At 42.9% G+C, this 12,936-nt stretch overlaps 1 protein-coding gene across 1 annotated transcript in view; it reads left to right on the top strand.

Moving 5' to 3' along the window:
* RNF150 (ring finger protein 150) overlaps positions 1–12,936 on the top strand; it is a 115,865-nt gene that overhangs the window by 53,874 nt on the left and 49,055 nt on the right. The gene's annotated exons all lie outside the window — the stretch shown is intronic.

The following is a 12,936-nucleotide window of genomic DNA, read 5'->3' as shown; positions in this document are numbered from 1 at the left end:
TGGTTCCTAGAAACACCACCTTGCTTGTAGGCGTGCAGTAAGAAATGTGTATTGCCGCAGGGAGCCAAATGATCCCTGGCAGCCCTCCCCTGCCATTCATTCCACTTTGTTTAGGCTATTTTGTGTAAGAAACAGACTATTGTGGTATAGATTTTGTGTTTTCTGTATTGTGGTTGGGCTGGGTTTTCCTCAGGAACATTACTAGGTTGTGCTGGGAGTAATACAAAGTAAATGTAAGAACTAATGTGTCAGATGATGTTCCCTACTCTGCCTTGAGATTGCTCCCTCCTGTGCTTTAGTGGAGCCAGAAAGTGGCACTTGCAGACTAGAGCACAGGTGAGTTGGGAAAACCAGAGCTGCGTTCCCGGCTCTGCTGTTGGTTTTCTCTGTGACTGGGACACCTTGCCCTGCTCTAAGCTGATAATATTTAACCCACTACATTACAGCCACTGGAGAGAGATGATGGTGGTGGTACAGCTGCAGAGAATAACATCCAGCCTTTTGGTGGGATCGGAAGCAATCATTTCTAGACAGTCAAATGCAGAAAAGCAGAATCCATGGTGCTAGCCAGGTTAGTTCAACTCCCTCATGCTGCTAAAGATGGGTATAGAGAGAGTTCAGTGGCTGGGATGGTAAAGGGAGAATTTTAGCTGCTTCCAGAGATTCTTTCACTATCTGAGTCAGGGCTCAGGTTGGTTATTAGACTGAACAGAAGCAGACAAGGTTAAATCATCCCTACCCTAGACTACAGAGCTGACAGTTGAATCAGTCAGAGGAATATTAGCTAACACCAAGATAGCTCACTTGAGCAAAAAAAAAAAAACCCAAACAAAACAAAAATCTAGAAGTCTATTAAAGCAAACCCCCTGCTGCTCCAAAACAGCAGTTTTAGGTGGCTTGTTTGCAATTTTCTCTCAATTGTTCCTAATTATGTCTCTATTACCGTTATTCTGTCTTTTTTTTTGACATATAAATGAAACTGTGACTGAATTTTGTCTTTAGAAAACCCTGATACCACAGTTAAAAATGGAGTTTCTTGCCTGCCAGACCTTTTCTGTGAGTTTTACCCTAAAAGCTGTTGCATTCTCTGAAGTTGATGTTCTTAAAAATTATTTTAACCTTATTTGCATTGGTGTAGGTAATTTAACTATATCAGTTTGAAATCCAATTTTAGTTAAGTTTATGTCTGTCCATAATGTGGGAAAGACTTAACATTTATCTTGTGCTTGATTTTTTTAGGTTTTTTTTTTTTTTTATTGGACATTTTAAGTGTTGTTTACGCTAAGGGATTGTAGGGACAGCTGGAGAGTTGCAAAACTAACAGTGTTAGAGACGAAATAAAACTTGATTTCTTGAGAAAGGAGGTCTGAATAATATGTTTTTGCCCTGATTTTTGTCTGATCTGTACTAGTTTTAACTTTTTTTATTTCAGTATGTGGAATAGGTCCCCAGTTTTAAGTGGTTTTTAACCATACTACCTGAAAACGAAGGCCAGAGATTCAGTAGCTCTGCCCTGTCCTCAGAATGGAAGGTCTTCCTGACAAGGTTCTTGAGCAAAGAAGATCTCTCCAGCAAAAACAAGAGAGACTTTATTATTCCTGTTTGTCTGAGGTAAAACGAAGTGAGACATGTCCCTCTCTATTTTGAGGTGTTTGCTTGATTTTTGGTTCTTTATTTGATTCAGGTTTTCACTGGCATTTGGGTTTTTAATAGCTAATAGAAAAAGGCAACAGATGTTCCTGGCTGCTTGGTGTATGGCCTTGACCAGGCTGCGGGCAGTGAAGAGCCCTTCTGCAGTTGCGTTGAGTGACATTTTGAGGGAAGCAACTGGCTCTGCGCTGCACGTTTCTCCTCCTTTCCTTCCTCTGCTCCTTTTGCCTCAGCACGCAGAGGGCGATTTCTTTCCCATTTTCCCCAGACCTGGAAGACGTGTAGTGCTGGGTTGCTGGTGTGTAGGAAGGTTGCTTTGCAGCCGAGATGTGAGGCTGTTGCTGGACCCTTAGGAGTCTGTGTTTCACCAAAGGGTTGGGAAGGCAGAAGGTACCAAGACAGTGTGGCATCCGTCATCTGTGTGACGCTGATGTGAGGTGATGAAGAAGCTTCAGGCTTGTGGCTACAACTTACGCTGAGTGTAATGACTGAAGCTTTTTTTTTTTTTTTCCTTCCTGGGAGAGTCTTTAAGATGGCAGCAACTTAAAAGTGTTGGCAAACATTCAACTGTTAATCAAATCTATTCATCCCCTATATGGAAAAGTATGTTCAAAGGTATGGAATGGCTTCCATATGAGGAGTGGCTGAGTAAGAGAGGGATCATTCAACTTGAAAACAGACTACTAAGGGTGCATATTGTAGAGGTCTACAAAACTCCCATAAAAATCTAATAGCATTGAGGGATGTTCAGCAATTTTTGAATGCTTTGGCAATCTCTGCCTCAGATTTGGCTTGTTTCATTCTGCTGATGTGTTCCTGGCCCTCTGCCCACGATTTGGCTTATTTGTCCTTTCATTTTGTTTTTACCATTTGTTTTCACTGTTTTTTTCCTTTTGCTCCGTTCTAATTCATTGTTATCAGGTAGTTTTAATTACATCCACCTGCACGGAGTAATAAAAACAGTCAATGTTTTTGCACCTCTAGGGAAGTTTTATCTGAGTGAGGAAAGAGGAAATCCCCTCAAGTAGTTTTACGAAGTTCCCAGATTGCTACTCCAAACCTGTTTCTTGCCCAGCTAATTTGAGGTCACTTGAACTGGAATGTGCCCAGCAGCATTGTTTAAAACCACATCAGATGTGCTGTGCTGTTTTCTAGCTCTTTACTCTTTCAGTCGCCTGTGCTTTTTAAACTGCAAACTGCTCCAGCCCATGCGGAGCCACCGGGGTTGTAGTATGTGGCTTCAACCAGAGTTGTCTCAGACTCTTGGTCTGGGGATTTTCTGTGTTGGATTTGTAGGTAAGGGTGTCTGAGGGCTGCTTCTGTGAAGCTTCATCTTCTCTGGAGGAAAAATGAGTGCCCTGAATGGCTGCTCTGACCAGGAGGTTTGATGGTGCAGGAGGAGGATGTGCACAGTGGACCCTCCAAGCAGCAAACAGTGTCACTGTGTCCGCTTTCCTCCAGCCTGCAGCCCGTGGTGCCCAGTCCATGGGTCAGCATGAAAGGGGGGTAGAGGGGGTTGCAGGGAGCTTAAGGCAGCCTCGAGCTGTTGTTGCGTAATAATTTGGGTGCCGAGGTGGAAGACCTTCAGTGAGAGCTCTGCTAACTGGTGGGGTGACCTGCTGCACCTAGGAGGTGCTGGAGGAGTTGGGGAGGGTGCAGGAGAAGTTGAGGGTCAGAGCAGTACTGTGGTGGGGGCTCTGCAGGGCCTTTGAAGCTGCTCGAACTTGGGCTGGGAACTGATGTAGTCCCAGTCATGGGGACTGGTGATGAGAACCAGTGATTAAGAAACCCTCATCTGGTCCCCATCTATTTCCCTTAATGAACGGTTTTCAGCCAGAGTTGTAGATGAACCCTCATGGGTTTAAGAAGTGTTTTCAGCTGTGTTAAAAGTGTTTGAAACATCTTTTTAGAACTCGGGCATTTCAGTTGAAATGAGATTTTTGAATACGTGTCTTTCTCTCCCTCTCTTTTTTCCCTTTTTTTAGTGGCTTAGTTCTTAATGATACTTTACTCTCCAGGGTCAAATGTTGTTTATTTTACATATGGCGCTAATACTCTTTTAATACCTTCTCTGACATTATGAGTAAATGGGCAGAATTTGTCACTACATCAAAAAAAGTCACTCATTCTTCTCTAAATATAGATGAAAAGCTGTAATGAAGCTGCATAATAATGGCTAAATTTTTTTTCTGTGTATAGATTCTTGCTTATTTCCTACTTTTCTGTTTTTTTTCGCTATTATTTGTTCATGAAGTTTGCAAAACACAAACAGTACATAACTCTATTAGCAGGACATAATTCCATACAGGTTATTTAATTATGCAAACAGCAGCTCCAGTTACTTCCAGTGTCGTTGATTTGTTTCCCTCATTTTATCTTAGAGTATTCCATGCATCTTTGCACACCTGTTAAGTCACATTTCTGCGGAACGTGGTCGTGTATTGTCAAGGTGTGGGGTTAAGGTTTGGAAGGAGGAATTGCAGGTCCCTGCAGCAGTTAGCTGTGCTGGAGGCAGCTGGCCTGCTGTTTGCAGCAGGAAGCTGTGTTTCTTGCCAGGGTTCACCAACTCACGCTGGCACTTCGCTGTGCGGTCAGAAGCAGCGAGGGGTACTGCCTTCCCAAACCATTCGAGTACAATCAGCCAACTGTTTTTATGCCATATTCTGCGCAAGCATCCTGATTTCACCCAAGCACAGGCTTACCTGGGGAGAGATCCACACTTTGAAGGGAGGAGGGTTTAAAGCAGGGGTACAGTGACAAACTCAGCATGTGTGTATCCATGGAGGAGTGGACAAATGACGGCATCTACCAGCTCTTGCCAAATTGCCCTGCTAGCAGAGAGAAGGGCACTTTGCTGTGCCCCTGTTCCCACAGAACATGTGAGCAGCTCCAGCCGTTCTGCTTATTCATCCTGCCTTTTTGGAGGAGTATCGGTGCTGCTTTCCTGTCAGGGATTATGCTGGAATTTAGATGCTCTGCCCTTAACTTTCAAGAACCTTTATAGAGTCGTTCAATGCACTTAGACTGGTTTCCCCATTCGTAAATGAAAATATATTTATACCTGTTCAAAGAGCGCCAGGCACAGTAACTAGGCTGTGTTTGTGCTCTACCCTTACTGTGTAAGATGCTATTTAAGACATATTTTCTTTTGGCACAATTCCACTGAAGATAGCAAAGCAGCTTCTGCTTTAAACAGTGGGTGTATTTTGCCACAGCTCTGAAAAGGTTGTATTTTACTAATAAATTATCCTCGTAGCATATTTTGTGATGAGCTGGAGCATATCCTAGCTGTAAGGCCTGCATGGAGGAGTGTGTTTGCCTACCTTGTGCATGAAAAAAATCAAAAAGCATTGCAGAAGAGAGAACTTAAAAGAAGTGGCAGATGCCATTAGCAGTATATGTTGTTTAGAAACCAAGGGAGATTTCTAGAGAGGTCTTCAGTACAGATGATCAGCAGTTATAATGGTGTGCTATCCTGGTTAAGATAACAGTCTCAAAAACTTGTGCCTTGGGTTGGGCTGGGGTCTTGGAGGAAAACTTTCAGAGAACGCTCGTTTTCTGTAATTAAGTGTGAATAAGTAACACCATGCTGGTTCATTAGCATTGGTTAGTTCAGCAGACTGATGAGCTGACACTGTGGGAACCAAGCATCTATTGTGCTGAATTAGATTTTGTGAGTTTTGTAGCTTTATACTTCTTTTTTCTTTGCTGCAGTTTCTGCATAAAATCAGAGGAAGTCAATATATTCTGAGCTCCTACAGCCTTGGCAAGATCAGCATTGATTACAAAAACATGAACAGAAATTTCTTTGTCCCTAAACAGTAATAAAGGGTGGCTGAGACTGCTTTTCACAGGGAAGATCACAGCCAGAAGCATCTTGCCTCTCCTGGTTTTAGCATGGAAAGAAATGAACCGAGAACAGCTCTGCTGGAGGTTATTGTTGTTCACTTCGGGAAGGAATAGAAGACTTTTGTATCCATTACTTAAATACTGTAGCCAGTCATTAACATCAGTACATCTTTTTTCTTTACAGGTCATTTAATTATACTGCTAGATATTTGTGCTTCAAGAATGAGAAGTGTTTCATGACAATAGGGTTGTCTAAGGGAAAAAAAAATTAGTTTGCATAAAAGTGTTTTTCCTTCTTTTACAAATAGGAAAAGTGCTGTAGGGAAAAGGTGTCGCTCCTCTCTCTGCGGTTGCTGCATTTGCCTTTTATGGAAACCTGATTTACAGTTAAATGTTTTGGAAGATGGGCAAAGGACCAAGGCGAGTGCTAACAGTGCCAAGGAGAAGCGGGAAATGAGGGAGAGGATAAGTTGAAGGAAATATATCTCTGCTTTTAAACAGAGAAGGAAAACAAACTGGAAATGTGGGCAGGGGAGATGAAAGCGCCTACGTAATTGCAAAGCAGGGGCTCTAGAGTAAAAAAGAAAAAATATTATATGGTGAAGACTCATGTTCTGATAACTTCAGCAGCTTGATATCCACAAAAACAGGGCTACGTGCTGCTATGCTTTCTTTGCTTCTGGCCTTCCCCTGCATTTGTATTTTTCCTCTCGGGCTGGACACCCTAGAAGGGGGTTAGCTCTGCTTGCCTGGTGTGGCTCAGTTTCAGCAGCTGGAACAGAGAATGGTCACGCTCCTGCTTTCCTTTCCCAGCTGGCAGGGTGTGAGTGCAGAGTGGGGTTGCTGCCTGGGGGGCACAGAGGGCCAGGCAGTGCCTGTGGGCCTCACAAGTGGGTGGGCAGAGACTCCGGCATCCCACTCAGCACCCTTCCCTCACTGTAGGGTGAAATCCTTCCCAGAACCTCGCCGATCCCTTTCCCTTGGTGACAGTGGTACCCTTCTGGGATGGGCACTGAGAGAAGAGGTGGGCAGGCCCATCTGCAGGACCCAGATGCAATGTTCAGCATAGGGGGTGACGTGTCAGCAGTTGCATCTCCCATCTTGCTGCTGCTTTCCTCTGCTTTGCCCCTGTGTTCAGCTCCCATGGTGGGAGCTGAACACTTGATGCTCACCTATGTGGTGCACAGCTCTGAGCCACCAACCCATCCTCCTGCGTCCACATTGGAAACAGAGCCTTCTGCCTTGGGTTGAGCTCTGGCTGCAGCTTTGAGAAGCAAGAGGCACTAATTGTCTCAGCCCCAGTCTTTGCTTGTTCATCATTGGTCACAGAAACAGGTATGGTTTCCCCACTCCAGCTTAGAGAGGGACTTTTTGGCGTAGTCAGACCTCTAACTTCGTCCCTGTTGTTTCGCTGTCATGACTTGTCTTAATCTTTCTTCCCTCCAGGGGAGATAGAACTTTCAGTTCCCAGTTAACATAAAAGCAAGTCTATGGTTTGAGACCAAAGGTCCATCTATCCTAGCATCATGTTTCTCATTATGGCAAACAGCAGCTGCTTGGGGAAGAGTATAAGTATGGGGTGAACATTTAGTCCTGCCTCCCCAGAATCACTCTCCCAGCCTCCAGCAGTTTGTGGTCCCTAGGTGTCTTGTACTTGGTGGATCTCTGATGTTTTGAACACCAAGATGCTGTCTTTTAACCCCTTATTTTTTTTTCAAGTGAGGCCCTTCCTATTTCATTCAGAACCATTTTTTTTTTTTTTTTTTTTTTTTTTTGCTTAAGAGTCTTTGGTGAGGAACCTCACTGAATAACTTTGGGCAACCTGATCTGTAGTTGCTCGTATCTGTTATGAAACCTCATTAGAAATTGGTGTCCTTTCTAGTCCTCTGGCATTGTGACAGTTTATGCAAGAGATTATAAATGACAGGTTGTAGTAATTTCACCAGTGATATATGATGTATTGGCTCTGTATTACTGTTACTTGCTCTTCGTTTTGCCAATTTGTTCTATAGTCTCATTTACTGATACTTCAATTTGAGACCAATGCCGTGAATGCCCCGTAAAGAATTTCTGCAGGGAACAGTCCTTTTGCCCAGTTTAATTTCTTACTGGTAATGCTTCCCAGTTGGCCTTTGTAAGAGTCTAGGATGTTGTTTAAACAGTATTACACTGCTGCTTCTCTGAAGTGGATGAAGCTCAGAAATCAGTTTTTCTGAAGCATTGCTTTGTTTTCCAAAAGTAATGTAATAATCGGAACAACCATACAGAACAGAATGAAGACTGAAATCTCATTTGATGGTCTTAAAAACTTGGAACCCACATTGCAACTGTGAAAATATTAGAAAAAAAATTACATGGAATTAAAATTCTATTGAAATACCATCTGATTAACCTATACACCATTTCCCATGTAATTTAATTGTAAAGAAACCAAACATGGTTATAAAGCAATGGTATTTTCAAAGAGAACAAGGTCTGTAGCAAAAGGTGTGTTCTAATAGCCCAACAGACCATTCTTGGTTGTAGCTTAAGCAATCACCACTGCAGTGCCATCACCATGGATTCCTTTTCATTCTCTTCAGTACTAATTCAGTACTCAGTTGAGCTGTTTTTCTGGAGGAAAAAAAAAAGTAGTACTCTTTAAAAGATAATATCTGTTCTTTCCTCCAAACTTGCTTTAAAATGTTACACATCATCCAGATTGTATCGTAAAATCTATTGCAGGCAGCAGCAGGAGCTACGGCAGGAAAGCCCTCGCAGGGCTGGCAGCACAGTAAGTCCTTGTGCGGAGTGAGCGCTGCTGAGCTCGCAGGAATCGCCACCGCCAAATTGGCTCACGCTGTGTGGGGCTGGCAGGACCCACAGAGCACAGGCTGAGCCCAGGGAGGGTGCTCCAGAGCTGGGCATGGGCAGCCTGTTGAATTGTTTAGATCTGCGTTTGTTTTGTTTTGTTTTGTTTTTTTCCAATAGCTGCTAATTACTGAAATTGATTCCTGAAAGTGAAATTATTTCTTCACGAAATGAAGGAAGAGTTGCTTAAGTTCTTGCACCCTCCTGCAAGGATTCTGTTCCTGGGCTCTGAGCAGGACTGAACACTGTTTTATCAGGGCAGTTTCTGGACTCTAAAATAGTGTTTGATTTTTCAGTTACAAAATCTGTAAAAGGAAATACTTTAGTACTTGGTTTTGATGTATACCATAAGAGAAATCCTTATTTATGTCTTGGTAGGATATCTTGGGGAAGACTATATGTCTCCTAAATTGGAATTCTACTCAAATAATTCAATTAATTATTTCTCTAACTGACTTCTGGCAGTTGCCAGGCATAAAGAGTTAACTTGTCTCTTCTAAGATGTGTAAGAAACATGCCGCATTTTAGAGACTCAATCAAAACTTGACAAAGTATTAAAGCAGCAGCCTGCCACAGCGAGGCCTGACTGCTGGTGAGGAGAATAGAGAACCGTTTTTGATGTCACCCCAGAAGCTCCCAGGGCAGAATCAAGAAATATCACAGGTTTATCAGCCTGTGGTCAAGGTGGAGAGTTTACAGGCATCTTCTGGCCATAAAATCGGTTAATTTCTTCTACAAAAGCCACTGTTACAGAACTGAAGTCTTTCTTTTCTCCTGTCACCAGTGAGTAGATTGTTATGCTTGGAAAAGTTTGCAATTTTGTGTAAAAGCATCCCAACTGAAATGTATTTCTATAGCCAAGTACTGTGGGGAGGAGGAAGGTTTGGAGAGGGTCTTCCAGGTCTCTTTCCAAAGTGCGCATCTTGCTGTTGAAAGCACTCTCCAGCTTCATCATTGCTTTGCAAGTCTGTCATCCACCGCCATGTGTCGGTGTCGGAGGGCGGCTGCTGCCTGCTGCAGACTCGCTCTCCGTCTCCCCTCGCTCTGCAGTTCCTCCTGCTGTTAGCGGTTTGTGAGGAGATGGGACGACTACTGCTGCAGGCTGGGGCGAGGAAGAGCCCAGGATAACTCACACAGGAGGGTGTAGTGCTTGGGAGACTCAAGATATCAAGAGCTATTAATTCTAGAGCAGCTCTTTTTGAGTGAATGAAGCAGCCACAGCTTGGTGTGTCTCTTGTGCCATCGATGGATTGGCCACAGGGCCACACGTTTGGCCCAGTGACTGGGAAAAAGCTGAGCCAGTCCACAGCTCCCGGGCACAACGCTGCTGGAGCCAGCAATGCTGGGGCCAGTCCAACGCCCACCGATAACCTTCCCCTGGCCCTCCTGCGTAATGCAGAGCCCAGAAGCAGAATAGCTGCCTGAAAACCATTTTCTCCACCCAGAAATATTTGATTAGGCAACTACACTTCAGCAAGTTAAAGTGACTTAAATCATCCCAAATGCCTATACATTCTACCTTACTTGTTTTGTTGTTGGCTCATGAGGAGAGAGCGCTGATACGTTAAGTGTTTCTTAAGCCAAAAAGGAAGACAATAAATCCATTCACTGCAGCTGAGCACCTTTGATTTATGAATCTCTGATTTATCCTGACAGCTACTTAAAAATTCATGTCAAACTCTGCACTAATCTTGGCCAGAAAAAGAAATGAAATGTGTTAGGTAACAAGAGTGCCACAAAAGGCAGTTACCACTGTGGGTGTGTTTAATGAGAGGCATCGTTAGCGTTTAGCTCGCCAGAGAAGCATCCGTATGTATTACCAGATAGTTTCCTTGTTTTGAGTTCTGTTGAACACGTATGTACCTGGGTGTAGAAACGCATCTCGAACACTGATGGCTATTTCTCCTCTTTAATGTCTGTAGTTTTCGTGTATGTTGGAGCTTCCCATGTGTCATTAGATACTGAAACTGAGGTCATACAAGCATTTTGTTGTATAAGGAGGAATTTTTTAAAAATGCCTATTTATTATTTTGGTTAATTTGGTTTGTTTTTTTCCAATAATGCTTCATTACAAATGATAATGTGTTCCAGGAAAATAACCAGATAGCCTGCAATTTGAATATATTAAGAGTTTGAATAAATGAAAGCAGCTGCTTTCCTCTTGCAATAGCTGTGTCTTCTACTTTGCATTTATAAATGCAGATTTACTTAGCATATATCCATGGCAATTTACTTACTATCTTGTGCTTTTTAATGTATCTTAAAAGGCCCTAGGCCCAAGGTGGGAGTAGACCGTCCTGGCAGAGAGATGTGAGGAGAGGAGAGCAGAGAAGGGAGGCGTGTGAATGCACTCCTGTTCCAAACCAGTCATGTTTCCGCTGTGAACTGAAGCCAGAAAGCAGCAATGTAGCTTAATCAGAAAGGGCAGGTGATGAAAAACAGGAAGGAGGTTAAATTTATGCAGGAGATCAAAATTTTGTCTCCCTGTTTTTCATTACTTTACTATTAAAGAAAGATAACTTCTATGGGGTGCTTGTTTTATTATTACAAAAATACTACTTTTATGATTGAATAATTGAATGTGATTCTTTACTTGCAACATGTCTTATCTGGCCTGTGCCCATTATTTACAGTTCTCCAGAAATATACTAAGCGCTATTCAGTTGAATTAAACATGTTGTTAAAGTTTTTAAATAAATTTAAGATTCAGGATAATTTAGCAGTTAAGAGACTACCTGTATTTTCTACTGAAAATGGTTTTGTCTGCATCTCCCATTTTTATAGGCTTTCAGGTGACGTCATTCATACAATGTCCCAGATTGTACGGAAGGTGATGTCAGAGGTCTGTACTGGACAAGTGAGTGGGCCAGAATGGTGGCTTTTGAGAGGAGTTGATGAAATTCATTTCAGTATTTTTGACTGTGGGATTTTTCACGGTGGATTCTTTTTGGCTACGTGTGAAGTGGTTGCTTTGGTTTTCTTGTAGATTGATTGCAAAATTTTTATTTTCTTTAAAGAAAGGGAAGAGAACAAAAGAAAGCATGTGGAAAGCTAAGCATTGCTCCAGACAATTTGTCTTATTGACTGCAGGAAAATTACTGGCATGGCACTGGTGCCCTTCTCAGCCACTTTGAGACTTGGCAAATTCTCCCTAGGCTGTTAGGGTAATGTTTGCATTAGCCTTTTGTAATAAGCAGGTTTCAGAAGAGTTGCAAAGGTGGATTTATCTTCGCTGCCAAAGGTGGGCTCTAGACAAATAAAGGGAAACAGCTGAAAATTATTAAAGCTTTGTGGAAGAGTATCAGCAGAAAGGTTAAGTTTCCTATCATGGATGTCTAAAACTCTTGACTCAACCAAACTATTAATTTCCCCTTTTTCATTGACTGGCCTGTTCATAGTCAGGAAAGTGTTATGATGGAAAGCCTCACGAGAGGATGAGTGGTGGTGTTTGCACTTCTGTTCCAAGACTTGTGAGAGGAGAGTTCAGTTCCCAGCTTTTTAGCAGATTTTGTGTGTGAGTAGCAACAGTCTGTCCCGGCTATTTCAGTACCTCCAATTGGTCCAAGCACCCAGCAGAGTTTGAGTTTTCACCAAGCGTTTTCCGTTGAATGCTGCCCACCTATCTGCTTTAGTATATCCAAAATCCTACTAGACACCTCCTGGTCTTTAGCATCTAAATACTTTTGAAAAACTAGTTTATACCTCCAAGGGGTTTTCAGTGGAGAAACGTCTGAGCTGGACCACGAGGACCAGGGCACAGTGCTGCACTGTTGAAGCTCGGGTTGTATATCAGCTTGGAGAGGGACACTTTTGGAAACGCAAGTCACCCTCTCACATCTCCATTCGCAGCCGAGCGAACCCTCCCCACCTCCAAGAATGTCCCAAAGGCAAGCAGCACTTTATCCTCCTGCCACAGTCATAATACAGGTAGCCACAGGGATAACAACGTGCTGGCTGATTTCCTGGGCCTTCAGCTGAAATTCTGAAACCTCACCCTAGCATTGTCTCTCTAACTTCAAACTTCCCCTAGTTTGTACCTTTCTTTCTAAATGCCAGTTTGTGATCATTTTGTATGCTGTTGTTTTTAGCACATTTCTACATTAAAATGCATTGCTGTTCATCCCGAGCTGCTTAGCACAACTCAGGATTTGACTATTGCAAAACATAGCTTAGGTGTAAAAATTGCCTACGTACTTGTTCTGTGAAGTGTAAGAACAGAATATTTGTAATACTAAACTGTAAAGGAGTGATAGTTTGTTCATGAAGTCAGAAAAGTCGTTTAACAAGCTGCCCAGTCCCAGATAGCTTCAGACTGTATTTGTCATGTACATAGGGGACATAAAATTATGAAAGGAAAATAGTTTCAGCAGCGTGTGATGCAAGTAAAATGAAACAGCACTGTACAGAAAGGAAAGCTGGTGCAGAGTCAAAGCTTGATGGATCAATGGAGAGCCCGTTTCACAGGACCGTGGCTTCAGAAAGGTGGACAGGACTGTAGGGAGTCCCTGCCCTGTCCCATGAGCGGACGCCCCTTTGCTGCCTCGACTGTGCTGACTCGTGTCCTTGTGGGGCCTTGCCATAGACTAC

This window comes from Chlamydotis macqueenii, chromosome 4, assembly GCF_036417535.1.
Source record: "Chlamydotis macqueenii isolate bChlMac1 chromosome 4, bChlMac1.mat, whole genome shotgun sequence".
NCBI classification, from domain to species: domain Eukaryota; kingdom Metazoa; phylum Chordata; class Aves; order Otidiformes; family Otididae; genus Chlamydotis; species Chlamydotis macqueenii.
Note: the sequence above shows the minus strand (reverse complement) of the source record. Positions and strands in the feature narration are given on the sequence as shown.